Raw genomic sequence first — 24,019 nt, 5'->3', positions numbered from 1 at the left:
TGTCTTTCTAAGAGTTTAGAACGGTAGATGCCAAACTTTAGGACATGTTTCTGTATATGTGCTAAATTTTGGAAATAGGCCCTGCGTATTATTTTGTTCATTTATCTGTTCAGCTTATCCAAGAGAGAATAAAATGAAGTCATTGCTTTCATAAAATTTATACTATAAAATACTTATTGCACAAATACATCAATGTCATACTTTTCATGATCTCTGTTCACAGTCAGTAATACCAGAAATCAATAATAATCCCTCAAAACAGAATAACTTTGAAATTTTTAATAAAATATTTTGTTATTCGCTTAAAAATTTTTTTGAAGTAGAGTTTATTTACAGTATTATGTTAGTTTTACGTTACAGCAAAATGATTCTGATATATATATTTTATTCACTTTTAAGCAAATAAATTATAAGAGAAATTAAAAATATTTAAGCTGAATGAAAATGAAAACACTCCATTTACACAAACTTAGGCAGTGTAATTAAATCAAAACGTATGGTGAGATATACACCTTTAAATGTATGTAATAGGAAAGGAAAATATTTTAAATTAATCAGTCATTTAACTCAAGCAGCAATAAAGAATAATAAACATAAAGAGAGAAGAGGAAAGAAATAATGAAATAAAAAACAGAAACCAATGAAGTACAAAATGAAAAAATAGTGCAGTTTTCAGCAACACTAATTTATCCACATACGCATAAAAATTAGAAGACAATTAGACTTGTGACCACTAACTGGGTATTTGACATAAAGAATTATTGTCAATATATAGATATAAACTTGATATTATGGTCGTGTGTTTCAAAAGAGTTCTTACTGTTTAGAGATATGCAGAGAAATATTTGCCAGTGAAGTACTGTGATGTCTGGGTTTACTTCAAATAATACTGAAAGAGGAGAATAGCTGGACGTGTAGGTAAATCAAAATTGGCGATATTTGATAATTGTTGAAGTTGACTGTTTATTATACATTTTTCTACTTTTACAAATGTTTAAAATGTTTCACGATAAAAAGTTTCTTAACCCCCTCCTCCCCCGGAAAGCTGCCAGGCTCTGATGATTTTACAGAGGAGTTCAACCAAACCTGTAGTGAAGGAGATAAAATTTTATACAAATTGGTGCTGAAAGAAGATGAAAGAAGTATCCCCAACTCCCTGTTTAAAAAATAAAAGCTAAACTTTTCGTTGGAGAAAAGTTATGCATTTACCAAACAATTGCACAGACAGTAGAGAGATTTCCTGTATGCATCATACCCAGTTTCCCAATTATTAACGTCTTATTGTTGTATGGTGCATTTGTCACAACTAAGGAACCAATATCGATACATTATTATTAACTAAAGTCCATTCATTGTTCCCATTCCCATCGTTTCACCTCACGTCCTTGCTCTGTGTCAGGATCCTATCTAGGATAACCATTACATTTTCTCATCTTGTCTCCTTACGTTCTTCTTGGTTGTGGCAGATCCTGAGACTTCCCTTGTTTTTGCTGACCTTGACCGTTTTGAGGAGCCCTGGTTAGCTATTTGGGGACATCTGTCTCAGTGAGATTTGTCTGCTGTTTTTCTCATGATTAGACTGGGATAGATGTGGGGGAGGGAGACCACAAGTTAAAGTGCCATTTTTATCACATCGTATCAAGGTTGCGTATTATCACTGTAACTCATCATTATTTAGGTGAACCTTGACCACGTGGCTGAGGTAGTATTTGTCAGGTTTCCACTGTGAAGTGTCTCTCCCACCACCCCCTTCCATACCGTCCTCTTTGGAAGGAAGTCGCTCTGCATGGCCCACGCTTAAGGAGTGTGCAGTCGTGCTCTTCCTCCTGAGCGTGCAGTATCTGTGTAAATTATTTTGAATTCTTCCACATGGGAGATTTGTTTGTTCTTTCCTGTTTATTTATTCAATCATTTATATTACTATGAATGCACTGATATTTACTTTTATACTTTGGGTTATAAACCAACATAAACCACGTAATTTTGTTGCTCTATTTGTTCAGCTTTGGCCATTAGGAGCCCTTATGGTTGGCAATCTTGTCCCTCTCACACACTGTCGTCATTGTTTTTGTTTGTTTTCCTTTCCTTGCCTGTTTTCTTTTCTTTTTTTCCTTTCTTTTCTTTTCTCTTCTTAGCACTTTCTTACTTTCTAGTTTTACAAGGTACTTCAGGCTCATCTTGTATATTTCCCTCCTGCAGTCTCAGAATCAGCCATTTCTCTAAGGAACACTGGTTTTATTTAATGGATAAGGGTATTTGAAACCAAGATCTGGGCGCTAGGTGCCAACTCACTTTTATGAGGCTTATTTAAAGTGGGATTTATTCCAGGAACGCAATGATTGCTTAACGTTAGAAAATCGAGGGGGCTTCCCTGGTGGTCCAATGGTTAAGACTCCATGCTCCCAATGCAGGGGGCCCAGGTTCAATCCCTGGTCAGGGAACTAGATGCCACATGCCACAACTAAGATCCCATGTGCCGCAGCTAAAGATCACACACACAGCAACGAAGATCCCGTGTGCTGCAACTAAGACCCGGCACAGCCAAATAAATATTAAAAAAAAAAAGAAACTCGATTAAAATAATTGACAGCAGTTATAAACACAGAACAAAAACTCAACAGATACAGAGTAAAACATTTGATAAAATTCAATACCAATTCACAATAATTAAAAAAAATGTAGTCAGCCAAGAACAAAAGGATGTTTTCTTAAATTGATAAAAGGTGTCCATGGAAAAATTGTAAAAATTGTGCTTAATGGTGAAATGGTAGAAGCGTTCCTTTTAAAATCCATAACCAGACCAAGATGCTGCCTGTCACTGCTGCTGTTTATTTTTATACTTCTGGTCCTAACTAGCATACGATAAGTAAGTGATGTAAGGATTGGGGAAAAAGCAGTTTGTATTATTTGCAAATGATGATTGTCTAAATAGAAACTTTAGACAAACTTTTAGAAGATTGCTGGGTATAAGATGAATATACAAAAGTTAATAGAAATCCTACATACACATCATCAACTCTTAGGGTAGTTTTAAGAGACAGTACTTAAAATAGTTTTGTTTTTTTTTTTTGCGGTACATGGGCCTCTCACTGTTGTGACCTCTCATGCTGCGGAGCACAGGCTCCGGATGCACAGGCTCAGTGGCCATGGCTCACGGGCCTAACCGCTCCGCGGCATGTGGGATCTTCCCAGACCAGGGCACGAACCCGTGTCCCCTGCATTGACAGGTGGACTCTCAACCACTGCGCCACCAGGGAAGCCCTAAAATAGTTTTTTTTAAAGGCATCTAAGAATAAATCTAAAAAGGAATACGTAAGATATTGATGGAGCAATTGTTAAAGAGTATAAAAGAGGAGAGATAAATTAGTGGAGAGATGGGCCATATATTCTTGGAAGGGAAGACTCAGTACCATAAAGGTATCCACTTACCCCAAAGTGATTTATATATTCCATGTAATTCTAATCAGAATCCCAAAGGGGTTTTCACAGAATACAAAAAGCTAATCTAATATTAATATTTAAAATGTAGGGTTTTTTATAATAAATTTATTTTTTAAATTTATTTATTTTGGGCTGTGTTGGGTCTTTGTTGCTGTACGCGGGCTTTCTCTACTTGCAGCGAGCGGGGGCTACTCCTCGTTGCAGTGCGCGGGCTTCTCATTGCAGTGGCTTCTCTTGTTGCGGAGCATGGGCTCTAGGCGCGGGGGCTTCCGTAGTTGTGGTGCGCAGGCTCAGTAGTTGTGGCTCATGGACTCTAGAGTGCAGGTTCAGTAGTTGTGGCGCACGGGCTTAGTTGCTCCGCGGCATGTGGGATCTTCCCAGATCAGGGCTTGAACCCATGTCCTCTGCAATGGCAGGCAGATTCTTAACCACTGTGTCACCAGGGAAGTCCCAAAAATGTAGGTTTAAGTATAGATGATATGATTTTAAGGAAAAGATAACAGGAGGTGTTGTATCCTATCACACATGAAGATTTATCATAAAGCTAAAGCAATTGAATCTGTGTAGTGTTGGGCAGAGAGATCCAAATAAACCGGGAGAACAGAATGCAGAGCCTTGAGTAGGCCACATGTAAATAGGAATCTATAATGGAAGTAGAATTACAATTCAGTGAGGAAAGAATGGACAATTGAAAAAGGCCACTGTGACAATTTATAGAGTAAATTACACAATTTCATTGCTACCAGGTACAATGCACAGAAGTAAATTTTGAACGAATCAAAAACTGAAAGCAGCGTTTTAAGATTTTTAGAAGTAAATATAAGGAAATCTCCTTATAATACTGAAATAGGGAGGATTTTATTTTAAAAAATAAAGGGAAAAAAAAAGGAAGGAAGATAAAATGTACAAGGAATAAAGAGAAAGATTGATAAATCTTAGTACGTTAGGAATTAAAACCTTTGTTCAAAAAAAAAAGAAAAGAAAAAGAGATCATTAGCAAAGTGAAAGAGTGAGCTCCTGGCTGGTATAAGAGATTTGCAAGGCAAACCAATAGGAAAGTACCATGACCATAAACATTTACATTTTTCTTGTTCAGAAAAATGCAGAATATAGATGAAAACATCACTGGGATAACATCTCATGCCTATCTATTTTGAAACAATTTTAGAAGTCTGAAAATGCCCGTAGGCAAGCATACGCGGAAACTGGAACTCTTCTGTATGGTTGGTAGTAGTATAACTGACGTAAACATTTAGGAAGCCCATTTCATGTTACCTAGAAAGAAGAATGTGCAACACAGCCTGCGATCTAGGAATTCTACTTCAGTGCTTTGAACCTAGAGAAACTAACATATATGCAAAGAGACTCATGTAAAGATATGCACTTTAGCACTGTTTCTGATGATGAAAAAGTCAAAACCGTCTCAGAGTCCCGCAGGAGGAGATTAGATGAGGCAACTGACTTCTTCAAACGGTAAAATAACATGAAGCAATTAAAATGAACTATATCTGCATGTACCAACATGGACAAATCTCAAAAACACTGCATTGATTATTGATATACAAGTAGAAGAAATCTAATATGTATAGGAACAGCACACACCGAGTTGAGCATAATGAATACTTCTACGGAGGGGGAAGTTCTTAAATTATATCCACTCATTTAATTTTTTAATGAAGCAAATATCATAAAATGTTTAAAAAATTTGGATAAAGTTAAGTGACATCTTGTATTTCTGAAATATTTTCTGAATTTTAAAAATATTATTAACAATATTAAGTAAATGAAAATTTTGAAATTAATAAATATAGGGTTAAGGGTGTAAGAGATATAAACTATTAAGTATAAAATAAGCTACAAGGATATGTTGTACAACACAGGGAATATAACCAACATTTTATAATAACTACAAATAAGGTATATAACCTTTAACAATGTGAGTCACTATATTGTACACCTGTAACTTATATAATATCGTACAGCAACTATACTTCAGTAAAAAAAATAAAGTTAACTATGTGAGGTGACGGATGTGTTCATTATCTTGATCTTGTATAATGTATCAAATGTAAATATATGTATCAAATCATCACACTGTACAGTTTAAGTAGATATCAGTTATTCCTCAGTAAAGTTAAAAAATTACAAAACTAAAAAATAAATCAAATCTGTAATACCATCAGAAGAGAAGATAGGAGAAATTAGAAGAAAATATTAGATTTCTCAGAGGAAACTATTAGAAAATATAAGTTGTTTTTATGATCAGGGCATAGTTAAGTCATGTCTCCACATGACACCAGGGCCATAAACTGTGAAGGGAAAAATGGAGAATAGATAGCTAAAAAGCCTTTACTTCTGTTGAGCAAAAGTTACATAAACTGAGATAGTAAGTTAAGCACCCTTTTTTTTTATTGCAGCAGACATGATAGAAAGGCATAAAATTCTAGGAATTGCCAGAATTGTAGATAAAAACATAGCTATGTTTTAAAAGTTGGATCAGTCTAGAGCCTCTAAGATTTTCCTAGGATTCTTTCAAGTAGAAATAGTGTTCCTGAAGAGAGTATTCTTAATCACAAGTTCACCTCTTGCTAACCTCAGGTCTAGTCCACAGAAGATTTAGGTTAAAATCTACACCTTCCTTTTATTGCAAGTCAGATACTAGAGATGAGAGACACTATTCTACCAGGAAACTTGGGAACTATTCAGAATTTGTTCCAGTTTCAAATAAGCTGGGAGTTTTAGGAGACTGCTTAGTTACTTAGGCACAGAGTTCCATAGTCCTTCACGTGGCTGGAATGGCCTTCTTTGCCTCTGTGTTTTGTGTTTGAGAAGGGGACAGGGGCCTTCCCTGGTGGCGCAGTGAATCCTCCTGCCAATGCAGGGGACATGGGTTTGAGCCTTGGTTCTGGAAGATCCCACATGCTGCGGAGCAGCTAAGCCCGTGCGTCACAACTACTGAGCCTGCACTCTAGAGCCCGCGTGCCACAACTACTGAAGCCCATGCTCCGCAACAAGAGAAGCCACCACAATGAGAGGCCTGTGCACCGCAATGAAGAGTAGCCCCCACTCGCCGCAACTAGAGAAAACTCGTGCATAGCAACAAAGACCCAATGCATCCCAAAATAAATAAAAATAAAATAAATTTTTTTAAAAAAGAAAAGAAAAGGGGACAGGGAGGTGTAGGACACCATGAAGCAAGGCCCTTCCCCATTTTGTACTTAAAAAATTTGAAGTGGGGCTTCCCTGGTGGCGCAGTGGTTGAGAGTTCGCCTGCCAATGCAGGGGACACGGGTTCATGCCCCGGTCCGGGAAGATCCCACATGCCGCGGAGCGGCTGGGCCTGTGAGCCATGGCCGCTGAGCCTGCGCGTCCGCAGCCTGTGCTCCGCAACGGGAGAGGCCACAACGGTGAGACGCCCGCGTACCACAAAAAGAAAAAAAAAATTTGAAGTGAAATTTACATACAGTGAAACAAATATCATAATTGTCCAATTTGATGAGTTTACAAAGATGTATTCCCCTGTGAAACCAACACTCCACATAGGAATACTGAAAATATAGGATATTTTTATTATCACAGAAAACTCCTTCTTCACCCTTCTCAGTCGTCCCCCACCCCGACTCTTGCAGAAACAACCATTGGTACACCTCAGATATTTTGTGTATTAGCTGCATGTTCCTGAATTTTATATATATGCTGTCATACAGTATATATTCTTTTGTGTCTGGCTTCTTTCCTTCAGCATAATGTTTTTGAGATTCTTCATGTATTGTGTGTTTCGGTAGGTTTTGCTTGTGTTCTGGGTTTTTTTTTAATAGTCGAATGGTGTTTCATTGTATAAATATATCACAATTTGTTTATCCAGTTTCCTTTTGACAGATATATGGATTGTTTTAATTAGGTCTATTACAAATAAGGCAGCTGAGAAATCCTTGTACAATTCTTCTTGTGGACCTGTCAGTCCATTATTAGATACATGATTTACAAATGCTTTCTCCCATTCTGTTAGGTTCTTTCACTTTCTTCGTGGACAGTGCCCTTTAAAACACAAAGGTTTTGATTTTGAAGAACTCTGTTTTTTTCTTTTGTCACTTTTGGTGTCGTATCTAAGAAGGTTTTGCCTAACCCAAGGCCATGAAGATTTTCTTCTAAGAGCTAGTTCTAGCTCTTATATTTAGGTCTGTGATCCATTTTGAGTTTTTTTTGTTGGTATGTGTTGTTTGAGAATGGGGTCCAACTTAACTCTTTTGCACGTGGCTATCCAGTTGTCATATCACCATTTGTTGAAAAGATTATTCTTTCCCCCATTGAATTGTTTTGCACCCTTGTTGAAAATCATTTGACATGAATGTGGAGGTTCGTTTTGGTCTTTTGGTTCTTTTATCTTTTTGATGTTTTTAATAACAGCTTTATTGACATATAATTCACATACCATAACATTCACCCTTTTACAGTGGACAATTCAGTGTTTTTAGTAGGTTCAAAGAGTTGTGCAAACATCATCCCTGCCTGACTTTTTAAAAAAGTTTTATTGGAGTAAGTATAGTTGATTTACCATGTTGTGTTAGTTTCAGGTGTCATCCCCAAAAGAAACCCTATACCCATTAGCATGGACTTTCAGTTCTATTCCATTGATCTATATGGTTGTCCTTCTGCCAGTACAATGCTGTCTGGATTACCGGAGTAATCAAGTAACGCAAGAGCTACTGTGCAGTAAGTTTTGAAATTGGGAATTGTGTATCTTCCAACCTCATTCTTCTTTTTCAGGATTGCTTTGACTATTCTAGGACTTCTGCATTTTGATATGAATTTTAGGGTCAATTTGTTAACTTTTTGTAAAAAAAAAAAAAAGGCCAGCTGAGATTTTAATAGGGAATCCGCATTGAAATGGTCAGATTAGTTTTGCTGGTTATGGACTTTATATGAATGAATCTGAAGTACATACTCTTTCACATCTAAATTCAGAGTATGTTTTTGAGATTCATTTATGTCTTTGTATGTATTAATGGTTCATTACATTGCTGAGTAGTAGTTCAGTGTGTGAATACACATACTTTATCCTCCTGTTGTAAACTTTTGGGTGGTTTCTAGTTTTTAGCTATTATGAATTAAGCTACTATGAACATTCATGTGCAAGTCATTATTATGGGCATATGCTTTTATTTTTCTTGAATAAATACATAGGAGTGGAATTGTTGGACCTTATGATAAATGTATGTTTAACTTATAAGAAATGGCCATTGTGTTTTCCAAAGTAACTGCTCTAATTTACACTTCCACCCAGTGATACATGAGAATTTTGGTCGATTGACATCCTTGCCAATATTTAGAACTGTTAGTCTTTTAAATTTTAGCCCTTGTAATGGATATGTGACGGCATCTTTATTTTTTTATTGAAGTATAGTTGATTTACAATATTACATTAGTGTCAGGTGTACAACATAGTGAATCAATATTTTATGGATTATACTCCATTTAAAGTTACTATAAAATAATGGCTCTGGGACTTCCCTGGTGGTCCAGTGGTAAGGAATCCGCCTTCCAATGCAGGGGACGTGGGTTCGATGCCTTGTCAGGGAACTAAGATCCCACATGCTGTGGGGCAACTAAGCCCAGGCACCTCAACTAGAGAGCCCATGTGCTGTAAACTACAGAACCCAGCGCTCTGGAGCCCGCACACTACAACTAGACAGGGAAAAACCCGCACACCACAACTAGAGAGAAACCCGCGTGCTGCAACTATAGAGGAGCCCTCATGCTGCAACGAAGAGGCCACATGCCACAACTAAGACCTGACACAGCCAAAAAATAAAATAATTAGTTAAAAAATAAATCAAATAAAGTAAAATAATGGCTGTATTTCCCTGTGTTGTATAATATATCCTTGTTGCTTATTTATTTTATACATAGTAGTTTGTATCTCTTAATCCCATACCCTATCTTGCCCTTCCCTCATCCCCTCTCCCCACTAGTAAACACTAATTTGTTCTCTATATCTGTCTGTTTCTGTTTTGTTATTACACTTGTTTGTTTCTTTTTAGATTCCACATATAAGTGACATACAGAATTTTTCTTTGTCTGATTTACTTCAGTTAGCATAATACTCTCTAGGTTCATCCACATTGTTGCAAGTGGCAGAATTTCATTATTTTTTATGGCTGAGTAATATTCCATTGTATGTGTGTGTGTATATATATATATATATATATATATATATATATATATATATACCCCCCACATCTTCTTCATCCATTCATCCATCAGTGGACCCTGAGGTTGCTTCCACATCTTGGTTATTGTAAATAATGCTGCTGTAAACATTGAGGTGCATGTAACTTTTTAAATTATTTTCATTTTCTTTGGATACATGCCCAGGAATGGGATGGCTGGATCATATGGTACCTCTATTTTTGGTTTTTTGAGGGACCTCCATACTGTTTTCCATAGTGGCTGCACCAGTTTACATTCCCACTGGTAGTGTACAGTGATTTACCAAAGGAAGAAGTAAATTGTCACTATTTGCAGATGACATGATACTACATGTAGAAAACCCTAGTCTCCACTAAAAAACTATTATAACATATAAATGAATTCAGTAAAGTTGCAGGATATAAAATTAATATACAGAAATCTGTTGCTTTTCTATACACAATTAACTGTCAGAAAGAAAAAGCAAGAAAACAATCCTGTCTAAAATCACATCAAAAAGAATAAAATATTATACCTAGGAATAAATTTAACCAAAGAGGTTAAAGACTCATTGTGATTTAATCTTCATTTCCTTGACGATAAAAGATGTTGAGCACTTTTCATCTACCATTGTTCATTTATGGCTATTAAATTCTTTTGTCTATTCGAGAGAAGTAACTAGTTTTCCTTTTGAGTTGTATTATATATTTTTAACAAAAGTCTCTTGTCAAAATATGTGTTAGAGATTTTTTCCATTATTGGTTTGCCTTTTCATTTGGAATAATGTTGTCTTTTGATAAGCAGAGGCATTTTAATATTGACGAAATTGTATTGTTTTTCACAATTAGTGCTTTCTGTGTTCTAAAAATCTTTGCCTACCCTATGTTGACAACAATATTTTTTTGACTCGTCCTCTAGAAGCTTTTGGGTTTTTTTCCATGATTTTTTTTAACATCTTTATTGGAGTATAATTGCTTTACAATGGTGTGTTAGTTTCTGCTATATAACAAAGTGAATCAGTTATACATATACATATGTTCCCATATCTCTTCCCTCTTGCATCTCCCTCCGTGCCACCCTCCCTATCCCACCCCTCTAGGTGGTCACAAACTACCTAGCTGATCTCCCTGTGCTATGTGGCTCCTTCCCACTAGCTAGCTATTTTATGTTTGGTAGTGTATATATGTCCATGCCACTCTCTCACTTTGTCACAGCTTACGCTTCCCCCTCCCCATATCCTCAAATCCATGCTCTAGTAGGTCTCTGTCTTTATTCCTGTCTTACCCCTAGATTCTTCATGACCTTTTTTTTTTTCTTCTTAGATTCCATATATATGTGTTAGCATACGGTATTTGTTTTTATCTTTCTAACTTACTTGACTCTGTATGACAGACTCTAGGTCCATCCACCTCACTACAGATAACTCAATTTCGTTTCTTTTTATGGCTCAGTAATGTTCACTTGTATGTATGTGCCACATCTTTATCCATTCATCTGTTGATGGACACTTAGGTTTCTTCCATGTCCTGGCTATTGTAAATAGAGGTGCAATGAACATTTTGATACATCACTCTTTTTGAATTATGGTTTTCTCAGGGTATATGCCCAGTAGTGGGATTGCTGGGTCGTATGGTAGTTCTATTTGTAGTTTTTTTTTTTTATTATTTTTGTGTTTTTTTTGTGGTATGCTGGCCTCTCACTGTTGTGGCCTCTCCCGCTGCGGAGCACAGGCTCCGGACGTGCAGGCTCAGCGGCCATGGCTCACGGGCCCAGCCGCCCCGCGGCACGTGGGATCCTCCCGGACCGGGGCACGAACCCGCGTCCCCTGCATCGGCAGGTGGACTCTCAACCACTGCGCCACCATGAAAGCCCCTATTTGTAGTTTTTTAAGGAACCTCCATACTGTTCTCCATAGTGGCTGTATCAATTTACATTCCCACCAACAATGCAAGAGGGTTCCCTTTTCTCCACACCCTCTACAGCATTTATTGTTTCTAGATTTTTTGATGATGGCCATTCTGACTGGTGTGAGGTGATATCTCATTGTAGTTTTGATTTGCATTTCTCTAATGATTAATGATGTTGAGCATTCTTTCATGTGCTTGTTGGCAATCTGTATATCTTCTTTGGAGAAATGTCTATTTAGGTCTTCTGCCCATTTTTGGATTGGGTTGTTTCTTTTTTTGATATTGAGCTGCATGAGCTGCTTGTAAATTTTGGAGATTAATCCTTTGTCAGTTGCTTCATTTGCAAATATTTTCTCCCATTTTGAGGGTTGTCTTTTGGTCTTGTTTATGGTTTCCTTTGCTGTGCAAAAGCTTTGAAGTTTCATTAGGTCCCATTTCTTTATTTTTATTTCCATTTCTCTAGGAGGTGGGTCAAAAAGGATCTTGCTGTGATTTATGTCATAGACTGTTCTGCCTATGTTTTCCTCTAAGAGTTTGGTAGTTTCTGGCCATACATTTAGGTCTTTAATCCATTTTGAGCTTATTTTTGTGTATGGTGTTAGGGAGTATTCTAATTTCATACTTTTACCATGTACCTGTCCAGTTTTTCCAGCACCACTTATTGAAGAGGCTGTCTTTTCTCCACTGTATATTCTTGCCTCCTTTATCAAAGATAAGGTGACCATAGGTGTGTGGGTTTATCTCTGGGCTTTCTATCCTGTTCCATTGATCTATCTTTCTCTTTTTGTGCCAGCACCATACTGTCTTGATTACTGTAACTTTGTAGTGTAGTCTGAGGTCAGGGAGCCTGATTCCTCCAGCTCTGTTTTTCGTTCTCAAGATTGCTTTGGCTATTCAGCATCTTTAGTGTTTCCATACAAATTGTGAAATTTTTTGTTCTAGTTCTGTGAAAAATGCCAGTGTTAGTTTGATAGGGATTGCATTGAATCTGTAGATTGCTTTGGGTAGTAGAGGCATTTTCACAGTGTTGATTCTTCCAATCCAAGAACATGGTATATCTCTCCATCTATTTGTATCATCTTTAATTTCTTTCATCAGTGTCTTATAATTTTCTGCAAACAGGTCTTTTGTCTCCTTAGGTAGGTTTATTCCTAGATATTTTATTCTTTTTGGTAAATGGGAGTGTTTTCTTTTTTATATATATATAAATTTATTTATTTATTTTTGGCTGTGTTGGGTCCTCGTTGCTGCACGGGGGCTTTCGCTAGTTGCAACGAGCGGGGGCCACCCTCCGTTGCAGTGTGCAGGCCTCTTACTGCAGTGGCCTCTCTTGCTGCAGAGCACAGGCTCAGCAGTTGCGGCGCATGGGCCCAGCTGATTGGCATGTGGGATCTTCCCAGCTCAGGGCTCAAACCCATGTCCCCTACAGTGGCAGGCAGATTCCCAATCACTGCGCCACTGGGGAAGCCCGGGAGTGTTTCCGTAATTTCACTTTCAGATTTTTCGTCATTAGTGTATAAGAATGCCAGAGATTTCTGTGCATTAATTTTGTATCCTGCTACTTTACCAAATTCATTGATTAGCTCTAGTAGTTTTCTGGTAGCATCTTTAGGATTCTCTATGTATAGTATCATGTCATCTGCAAACAGTGACAGCTTTACTTCTTCTTTTCCGATTTGGATTCCTTTTATTTCTTTTTCTTCTCTGATTGCTATGGCTAAAACTTCCAAAACTATGTTGAATAATAGTGGTGAGAGTGGGCAACCTTGTCTTGTTCCTGATCTTAGTGGAAATGGTTTCAGTTTTTCACCATTGAGGACGATGTTGGCTGTGGGTTTGTCATATATGGCCTTTATTATGTTGAGGAAAGTTCCCTCTATGCCTACTTTCTGGAGGGTTTTAATCATAAATGGGTGTTGAATTTTGTCGAAAGCTTTCTCTGCATCTATTGAGATGATCATATGGTTTTTATTCTTCAATTTGTTAATATGGTGTATCACATTGATTGATTTGCGTATATTGAAGAATCCTTGCATTCCTGGGATAAACCCCACTTGATCATGGTGTATGATCCTTTTAATGTGCTGTTGGATTCTGTTTGCTAGTATATTGTTGAGGATTTTTGCATCTATGTTCATCAGTGATATTGCCTGTAGTTTTCTTTCTTTGTGAAATCTTTGTCTGGTTTTGGTATCAGGGTGATGGTGGCCTCGTAGAATGAGTCTGGGAGTGTTCCTCCCTCTGCTATATTTTGGAAGAGTTTGAGAAGGACAGGTGTTAGCCCTTCTATAAATGTTTGATAGAATTGGCCTGTGAAGCCATCTGGTCCTGGGCTTTGGTTTCTTGGAAAATTTTAAATCACAGTTTCAATTTCAGTGCTTGTGATTGGTCTGTTCATATTTTCTATTTCTTCCTGCTTCAGTCTCAGCAGGTTGTGCATTTCTAAGAATTTGTCCATTTCTTCCAGGTTGTCCATTTTATTGGCATAGAGTTGCTTGTAGTAATCTCTCATGATCCTTTGTATTTCTGCAGTGTCAGTTGTTACCTCTCCTTTTTCATTTTAATTCTATTGATTTGAGTCTTCCTCCTTTTTTTCTTGATGAGTCTGGCTAATAGTTCATCAATTTTGTTTATCTTCTCAAAGAACCAGCTTTTAGTTTTATTGATCTTTGCTATCGTTTCCTTCATTTCTTTTTCATTTATTTCTGATCTGATCTTTACGATTTCTTTCCTTCTGCCAACTTTGGGGGTTTTTTGTTCTTCTTTCTCTAATTGCTTTAGGTGTAAGGTTAGGTTGTTTATTGGAGATGTTTCCTGTTTCTTAAAGTAGGATTGTATTGCTATAAAATTCCCTCTTAGAACTGCTTTTGCTGCATTGCATTAGTTTTGGGTCGTCATGTCTCCATTGTCATTTGTTTCTAGATATTTTTTTGATTTCCTCTTTGATTCCTTCAGTGATCATTTCATTATTAAGTAGTATATTGGTTTGCCTCCATGTGTTTGTATTTTTTACAGATCTTTTCCTGTAATTGATATCTCATCTCATAACATTGTGGTCAGAAAAGATACTTGATACGATTTCAATTTTCTTAAATTTACCAAGGCTAGATTTGTGACCTAAGATATGATCTATCCTGGAGAATGTTCCATGAGCCCTTGAGAAGAATGTGTATTCTGTTGTTTTTGGTGGAATGTTCTATAATTATCAATTAAGTCCATCTTGTTTAATGTATCATTTAAAGCTTGTGTTTCCTTATTTATTTTCATTTTGGATGATCTGTCCATTGGTGAAAATGGGGTGTTAAAGTCCCCTACTATGTTTGTGTTACTGTCAGTTTCCCCTTTTATGGCTGTTAGTATTTGCCTTATGTATTGAGGTGTTCCTATGTTGGGTGCATAAATATTTACAATTGTTATATCTTCTTCTTGGATCAAACCCTTGATCATTACATAGTGTCCTTCTTTGTGTCTTGTAATAGTCTTTATTTTAAGGTCTATTTTGTCTGATATGAGAATTGCTACTCCAGCTTTCTTCTGATTTCCATTTGCATGGAATATCTTTTTCCATCCCCTCACTTTCAGTTTTTATGTGTCCCTAGGTCTGAAGTGGGTCTGTTGTAGACAGCATATATATGGGTCTTGTTTTTGTATCCATTCAGCCAATCTGTTTCTTTTGGTGGGAGCATTTAATCCATTTACATTTAAGGTAATTATCGATATGTATGTTCCTATTACCATTTTCTTAATTGTTTTGGGTTTGTTATTGTAGGTCTTTTCCTTCTCTTGTGTTTCTTGCCTAGAGAAGTTCCTTTAGCATTTGTTTTAAAGCTGGTTTGGTGGTGCTGAATTCTCTTAGCTTTTGCTTGTCTGTAAAGGTTTTAATTTCTCCATCAAATCTGAATGAGATCCTTGCTGGGTAGAGTAATCTTGGTTGCAGGTTTTTCTCCTTCATCACTTTAAATATGTCCTGCCACTCCCTTCTGGCTTGCAGAGTTTCTGCTGAAAGATCAGCTGTTAACCTTATGGGGATGCCCTTGTGTGTTATTTGTTGTTTTTCCCTTGCTGCTTTTAATTTTTTCTTTGTATTTAATTTTTGATAGTTTGATTAATATGTGTTTTGTTGTGTTTCTCCTTGGATTTATCCTGTATGGGACTATCTGTGCTTCCTGGACTTGATTAACTATTTCCTTTCCCATATTAGGGAAGTTTTCAGCAATAATCTCTTCAAATATTTTCTCCGTCTCTTTCTTTTTCTCTTATTCTTATGGGACCCCTATAATTTGAATGTTGGTGCGTTTAATGTTGTCCCAGAGGTCTCTGAGATGTCCTCAGTTCTTTTCATTCTTTTTTCTTTATTGTGCTCTGCAGTAGTTATTTCCACTATTTTATCTTCCAGGTCACTTATCCGTTCTTCTGCCTCAGTTATTCTGCTATTGAGTCCTTCTAGAGTATTCTTAATTTCATTTATTGTGTTGTTCATCATTGTTTCCTGTTTAGTTCTTCTAGGTCCTTGTTAAATGTTTCTTGCATTTTCTCTATTTCCAAGATTTTGGATCATCTTTACTATCATTATTCTGAATTCTTTTTCAGGTAGACTGCCTATATCCTCTTCATTTGTTAGGTCTGGTGGACTTTTACCTTGCTCCTTCATCTGCTGTGTGTTTTTCTGTCCTTTCATTTCATTTATCTTACTGTGTTTGGGGTCTCCTTTTCGCAGGCTGCAGGTTCGTAGTTCCCGTTGTTTTTCGTGTCTGTCCCCAGTGGTTAAGGTCGCTTCAGTGGGTTGTGTAGGATTCCTGGAGGAGGGGAGTAGTGCCTGTGTTCTGGTGGATGAGGCTGGATCTTGTCTCTGATGGACAGGTCCATGTCTGGTGGTGTGTTTTCGGGCATCTGTGGCCTTATTATGATTTTAGGCAGCCTCTCTGCTAATGGATGGGGCTGTGTTCCTGTCTTGCTAGTTGTTTGGCATAGGGTGTCCAGCACTGTAGCTTGCTGGTCATTGAGTGAAGCTGGGTCCTGGTGTTGAGATGGAGATCTCTGGGAGATTTTCGCTGTTTAATATCACGTGGAGCTGGGAGGTCTCTTGTGGACCAGTGTCCTGAACTTGGCTCTCCCACCTCAGAGGCACAGCCCTGACACCTGGCTGGAGCACGAAGAGCCTGTTCTTCACACAGCTCAAAATAAAAGGGAGAAAAAAATAGAAGGAAGGAAAGAAAGAGGATAAAATAAAATAAAGTAAGATAAAATGAAGTTATTAAAATAAAAAATAATTATTAAGAAAAAAAATTTTTTAAGTAAAAAATATAAAATAAAAAAACCCCAGACAGACAGAACCCTAGGACAGTTGGTGAAAGCAAAGCTATACAGCCAAAATCTCACACAGAAGCATACACAAACACACACACTAAAAGAGGAAAAGGGTAAAATATAATCTATCAAGCTCCCAAAGTCCACCTCCTCAATTTGGGATGATTCGTTTTCTATTCAGGTATTCCACAGATGCAGGTTACATCAAGTTGATTGTGGAGCTTCAATCCGCTGCTCCTGAGGCTGGTGGGAGGGATTTCCCTTTCTCTTTTTTGTTCTCCCAGCGCCCCGGGCTCAGCTTTGGATTTGGCCCCGCCTCTGCGTGTGGGTTGCCTGCGGGCGTCTGTTTTTCCGCTCAGACGGGACGGGGTTAAAGGAGCTGCTAATTTGGGAGCTCTGGCTCACTCAGGCCTGGGGGTGGGGGTGGGGAGGGCGGGGCACGGAGTGCGGGGCGAGCCTGCGGCGGCAGAGGTCGGCGTGACATTGCACCAGCCTGAGGCACGCCATTGCACCAGCCTGAGCTGCGCCGTGTGTTCTCCCGGGTAAGTTGTCCCAGGGTCACGGGACCCTGGCAGTGGCGGGCTGCACAGGCTCCCCAGAAGGGGGGCGTGGAGAGTGACCTGTGCTCGCACACAGGCTTCTTGGTGGCGGCAGCAGCGGCCTTAGTGTCTCATGCCCGTCTCTGGGGTCCGCGCTCTTAGCCGGGTCTCGCGCCCGTCTCTGGAGCTCCTTTAAGCAGCGCTCTGAAGCCCCTCTCCTCGCGCACCAGGAAACAAAGAGGGAAGAAAAAGTCTCTTGCTTCTTCGGCAGGTCCAGGCTTTTCCCCGGACTCCCTCCCGGCTAGCCGTGGCGCACTAACCCCCTGCAGGCTGTGTTCATGCCGCCAACCCCAGTCCTCTCCTGGCGCTCCGACCGAAGCCCGGGCCTCAGCTCCCAGCCCCGCCCGCCCCGGCGGGTGAGCAGACAGCCTCTCGGGCTGGTGAGTGGCGGTCGGCCCTGATCCTCTGTGCGGAAATCTCTCCGCTTTTCCTTCTGCACCACTGTTGCTGCGCTGTCCTCCACGGCCCCGAAGCTCCCACCTCCGCCACCCGCAGTCTCCTCCCGTGAAGGGCCTTCCTAGTGTGTGGAAACTTTCCTCCTTCACAGCTCCCTCCCACTGGTGCAGGTCCCGTACCTATTCTTTTGTCTCTGTTTATTCTTTTTTCTTTTGCCCTACCCAGGTACGTGGGGATTTTCTTGCCTTTTGGGAGGGAGGTCTTCTGCCAGCGTTCAGTGGGTGTTCTATAGGAGCAGTTCCACGTGTAGATGTATTTTTCATGTATCTGTGGGGAGGAAGGTGATCTCTGCATCTTACCCTTCTGCCATCTTCTCAAAAATCAGGTACGATGATTCCGGCCCGCGGTCCCCAGGACTGTCTCGGCTTCGGCCGCCTGGGCCCCTCCAGAGCTGGCAGCCTCAGTGAGACTGCCCTCCCCTCGGGCTCCCGGGCAGTTCTGTGACAGCGGAGGGAGGAGACCCCGAGCCGGGAGTTCCAGCTCTGCGGAAACCGAAGCTTTTGTTTTTTATACTTAGATCCATTATGCACTGGGACTTAATCCTTGTCAGTGGTGTGAGTTAGGTGTTAAGATTCATTTTTAAAAATACAGATATCCACATATTTTTTTTAGCATTGTTTGAAATGGCTTTACTTCTTTTATTTAATTGCTTTGTTGCCTTTGTTGGATACCATTTACCTCTATACGTACAGGTTTATACTTGGACGCACTTCTTTCTGATAGATTTCTCTATACTTTGCAAATACTGCTGTCTGAATATTGTGAATTTGTCGTAAACTTTAAAATAAAATAGTGTATATCTTTCAGCTTTGTCCATTTTCAGGGTATATTTATTATTTTAAGTCCCTTTAAATTTCCTGTCCACATTAGAGTCTGTTTCTCAGTTTCCTCAAAATACCTCCTCTGATTTGTTTTATAATAGTATTGAATCTTTAGATAAATGTGGGTAGAAGTGATAGCATAACAGTATTGAGGCTTTTGATCCTTAAATGTGATATAAATCTCCATTTAATTACATCTGTGTTAATATCTCTCAGCAGTATTTTATAGTTGTCAGTGTAGAGCTCTTGAACATCTTATTGTTAATCTGACTCTACTTTCCGGGGTTTCGTGCTAATGAAATGAAACTTGTTCAAATTTTTATTTCTAAATATTTGTTGGTAGTTGTTTTGTTGCAGGACTGTCAAAATGATGTTCCACTTCCTTCAGGCTTCCAGGATTTCTGATAAGTTTGCCATCATTAGATTTGTTGTTCCTCAGTTTTGTTCTCTGGTTGTTTTGTTTGTGAATCTGGTTGCTTTGTATTGTCTTTAGTTTCCTGCACTGTGATAATGATGTGCCTGGGCATAGATATCTTTGAAATTATCCTGTTGAGGTTCACTGAGCTTCTTGAATCAGTAAGTTTGTGTCTTTCATCAAATCATTTCTTCAATTTTTTTATCAAATTTTTGAATTTTATTTTTATACAGCAGGTTCTTTTTAGTTCTCTATATTATATATATTAGTGTATACATGTCAATTCTACTCTCCCAATTCATCCCACCACCACCCACCCACCCCGCCACCACCACTTTCCCCCCTTGGTGTCCATACGTTTGTTCTCTGCATCTGTGTCTCAATTTCTGCCCTGCAAACTGGTTCATCCGTACCATTTTTCTAGGTTCCACATATATGCGTTAATATACGATATTTGTTTTTCTCTTTCTGACTTACTTCACTCTGTATGACAGACTCTAGATCCATCCACATCTCTGCAAATGACCCAATTTTGTTCCTTTTTATGGCTGAGTAATATTCCATTGTATATATGTACCACATCTTCTTTAGCCATTTGTCTGTTGATGGGCATTTAGGTTGCTTCCATGACCTGGCTATTGTAAATAGTGCTGCAATGAACATTGGGGTCCATGTGTCTTTTTGAATTATGGTTTTCTCTGGGTATATGCCCAGTAGTGGGATTGCTGGGTTGTATGGTAGCTCTATTTTTAGTTTTTTAAGGAACCTCCATACTGTTCTCCATAGGGGCTGTATCAATTTACATTCCCACCAACAGTGCAAGAGGTTCCCTTTTCTCCACACCTTCTTGAGCATTTGTTTGCAGATTTTCTGATAATGCCCATTCTAACTGGTGTGAGGTGATAACTCATTGTAGGTTTGATTTGCATTTCTCTAGTAATTAGTTATTTTGAGCAGCTTTTCATGTGCTTCTTCACCATCTGTATGTCTTCTTTGGAGAAGTGTCTATTTAGGTCTTCTGCCCATTTTTTAATTGGGTTGTTTGTTTCTTTAATATTGAGCTGCATGAGCTGTTTATATATTTTGGAGATTAATCCTTTGTCCGTTGATTCATTTGCAAATATTTTCTCCCATTCTAAATGTTTGATAGAATTTACCTGTGAAGCCATCTGGTACTGAACTTTTGTTTGTTGGAAGATTTTTAATCACAGTTTCAATTTCATTGCTTGTGATTGATTTGTTCATATTTTCTATTTCTTACTTATTCAGTCTTGGAAGTTTATACCTTTCTAAGAATTTGTCCATTTCTTCCAGGTTTTCCATTTTATTGACAGGGAGTTGCTTGTAGTAGTCTCTTATGTTGCTTTATATTTCTGCATCGTCCGTTGTAATTTCTCCTTTTTCATTTCTAACTTTATTGATTTGAGTCCTCTCCCTGTTTTTCTTGATGAGTCTGGCTAAAGGTTTATCAATTTTGTTTATCTTCTCAAAGAACTAGGTTTTAGTTTTATTGATCTTTCTATTGTTTTCTTTGTTTCTATTTCATTTATTTCTGCTCTGATCTTTATGATTTCTTTCCTTCTACTAACTTTGGGTTTTGTTTGTTCTTCTTTCTCTAGTTCCTTTAGGTGTAAGGTTAGGTTGTTTATTTGAGATTTTTCTTGTTTATTGAGGTAGGCTTTATTGGTATAAACTTCCCTCTTAGAACTGCTTTTGCTGTATCCCACAGGTTTTGGATCATCGTCTTTTCATTGTCATTTGTCTCTAGGTATTTTTTGATTTCCTCTTTGATATCTTCAGTGATCTCTTGGTTATTTAGTAACGTATTGTTTAGCCTCCACGTGTTTGTGTTTTTTATGTTTTTTTTTCCCTGTTGATTTCTAATCGCATAGCACTATGGTCAGGAAAGATGCTTGATATGATTTCAATTTTCTTAATTTTACCAAGGCTTGATTTGTGACCCAAGGTGTGATCTGTCCTGGAGAATGTTCTATGTGCACTTGAGAAGAAATTGTAATCCGCTGTTTTTGGATGGAATGTTCTATAAATATCAATGTCCTATAAATATTAAATCTATTTGGTCTATTATGTCATTTAAAGCTTGGGTTTCCTTGTTAATTTTCTGTCTGGATGATCTGTCCATTGGTGTAAGTGAGATGTTAAAGTCCCCCACTATTACTGTGTTACTGTCGATTTCCTCTTTTATAGCTGTTAGTAGTTGCCTTATGTATTGAGGTGCTCCTATGTTGGGGGCATATATAATTTACACTTGTTATATCTTCTTCTTGGATTGATCCGTTGATCATTATGTAGTGTCCTTCCTTGTCTCTTGTAACTTTCTTTATTTTGAAGTCTATTTTATCTGAGTATTGCTACTCCAGCTTTCTTTTGATTTCTATTTGCATGGAATATCTTTTTCCATCCCCTCACTTTCAGTCTGTATGTGTCTCTAGGTCTGAAGTGGGTCTCTTGTAGACAGCATATATATGGGTCTTGTTTTTGTATCCATTCAGCAGGCTTGTGTCTTTTGGTTGGAGCATTTAATCCATTCACGTTTAAGGTCATTATTGGTATGTATGTTCCTATTACCATTTTCTTAATTGTTATGGGTTTGTTTTTGTAGGTCCTTTTCTTCTCTTGTGTTTCGCACTTAGAGAAGTTCCTTTAGCATTTGTTGTAGAGCTGGTTTGGTGGTGCTGAATTCTCTTAGCTTTTGCTTGTCTGTAAAACTTCTGATTTCTCTCTTGAATCTGAATGAGATCCTTGCCAGGTAGAGTATTCTTGGTTATATGTTCTTCCCTTTTATCACTTTAAATATATTGTGCCACTCCCTTCTGGCTTGTAGAACTTCTGCTGAGAAATCAGCTGTTAACCTTATGGGAGTTCCATTGTGTGTTATTTGTCGTTTTTCCCTTGTTGCTTTCAATAATTTTTCTTTTATTTTTGTCAATTTGATTACTTTGTGTCTCGGCTTGTTTCTCCTTGGGTTTATCCTGTATGGGACTCTCTGCGCTTCCTGGACTTGGGTGGCTATTTCCTTTCCCATGTTAGGGAAGTTTTCGACTATAATCTCTTCAAACATTTTCTTGGGACCTCTGTCTCTCTCTTCTCCTTCTGGGACCCCTATAATGCGAATGTTGTTGCATTTAATGTTGTCCCAGAGGTCTCTTAGGCTGTCTTCATTTCTTTTCATTCTTTTTAAATTCTGTTCCATAGCAGTGAATTCCACCATTCTGTCTTCCAGGTCACTTATCTGTTCTTCTGCCTCAGTTATTCTGCTATTGATTCCTTCTAGTGTGTTTTTCATTTCAGTTATTGTATTGTTCATCTCTGTTTGTTCTTTAATTCTTCTAGATCTTTGTTAAACATTTCTTGCATCTTCTCGATCTTTGCCTCCATTCCTTTTTCGAGGTCCTGGATCATCTTCACTATCATTATTCTGAATTCTTTTTCTGGAAGGTTGCCTATCTCTGCTTCATTTAGTTGTTTTTCTGGGGTTTTATCTTGTTCCTTCATCTGGTATATAGCCTTCTGCCTTTTCATCTTGTCTACCTTTCTGTGAATGTGGTTTTTGTTCCACAGGCTGCAGGACTGTAGTTATTCTTGCTTCTGCTGTCTGCCCTCTGGTGGATGAGGCTATCTAAGAGGCTTGTGCAAGCTTCCTGATGGGAGGGTCTGGTGGTGGGTAGAGCTGGGTGTTGCTCTGGTGGGCAGAGCTCAGTAAAACTTTAATCCACTTGTCTGCTGATGGATGGGGCTGGGTTCCCTCCCTGTTGGTTGTTTGGCCTGAGGCAACCCAACACTGGAGCCTACCCGGGCTCTTTGGTGGGGCTAATGGTGGACTCTGGGAGGGCTCACGCCAAGGAGTACTTCCCAGATCTTCTGCTGCCAGTGTCCTTGTCTTCATGGTGAGCCACAGCCACCCCCTGCTTCTGCAGGAGACCCTCCAACACTAGCAGGTAGGTCTGGTTCAGTCTCCTGTGGGGTCACTGCTCCTTCCCCCTGGGTCCCCATGTGCACACTGCTTTGTGTGTGCCCTCCAAGAGTGGAGTCTCTGTTTCTCCCAGTCCTGTTGAAGTCCTGTAATCAAATCCCACTAGCCTTCAAAGTCTGATTCTCTAGGAATTCCTCCTCCCGTTGCCAGACCCCCAGGTTGGGAAGCCTGACGTGGGGCTCAGAACCTTCCCTCCAGTGGGTGGGCTTCTGTGGTGTAAGTGTTCTCCAGTTTGTGAGTCACCCACCCACCAGTTATGGGATTTGATTTTATTGTGATTGTGCCCCTCCTCCCATCTCATTGTGGCTTCTCCTTTGTCTTTGGATGTGGGGTATCTTTTTTGCTGAGTTCCAGTGTCTTCCTGTCGATGACTGTTCAGCAGTTAGTTGTGATTTGGTGCTCTCGCAAGAGGGAGTGAGCACATGTCCTTCTACTCTGCTGTCTTGAACCCATCTCTTCAATTTTCTTCTTTTTTTGCAACACACTTTTACTTCTATCCTTCTGAGACTATGGTTGTATGAATGCTAAAAGTTTTGGTATTATCCCGTAGGCCTCTGAGTCTCTGTTAGTTTTTTCCTCTTTCTCAAACAGACTGGATAATTTCTCTTGAGTAGTTTTCCATTTATTGATTCTTTCTTTGTCATCTCTATTTTGCCATTGAGTCAATTCAGTGAATATTTGACTTTGGATTTTCTACTTTTTAGTTTAAAAATTTTACTTATTCCTTGTATCATTGATTTCTTACTTGAGATAGTCCATCTTGCCACTCATCTCAAGAGTTTTTATTTTTTTTAATGAATGGTTATACTTCCCTTGTGAAGTCGTCTTTTTTTTTCTTTTTTTTTTAACATTTTTATTGGAGTATAATTGCTTTACAGTGGCGTGCTAGC

The 24,019-nt window shown here is 38.7% G+C and overlaps 1 protein-coding gene across 16 annotated transcripts in view; it reads left to right on the top strand.

The window, feature by feature from the left end:
- Positions 1 to 24,019, top strand: part of NCKAP5 (NCK associated protein 5) — a 1,134,964-nt gene that overhangs the window by 573,225 nt on the left and 537,720 nt on the right. The window contains exon 1 of one of the 16 annotated variants that reach the window (XM_079924716.1): positions 17,320 to 17,386. The exons of the other annotated variants lie outside the window; for them this stretch is intronic. The gene's annotated coding sequence lies outside the window, so the exon portion shown is untranslated. Of the gene's footprint in view, positions 1 to 17,319; positions 17,387 to 24,019 lie in introns of those variants that run through there. 16 annotated transcript variants of the gene reach the window in all.

Source organism: Stenella coeruleoalba (assembly GCF_951394435.1).
Source record: "Stenella coeruleoalba genome assembly, chromosome: 6".
Taxonomy (NCBI): domain Eukaryota; kingdom Metazoa; phylum Chordata; class Mammalia; order Artiodactyla; family Delphinidae; genus Stenella; species Stenella coeruleoalba.
Note: the sequence above shows the minus strand (reverse complement) of the source record. Positions and strands in the feature narration are given on the sequence as shown.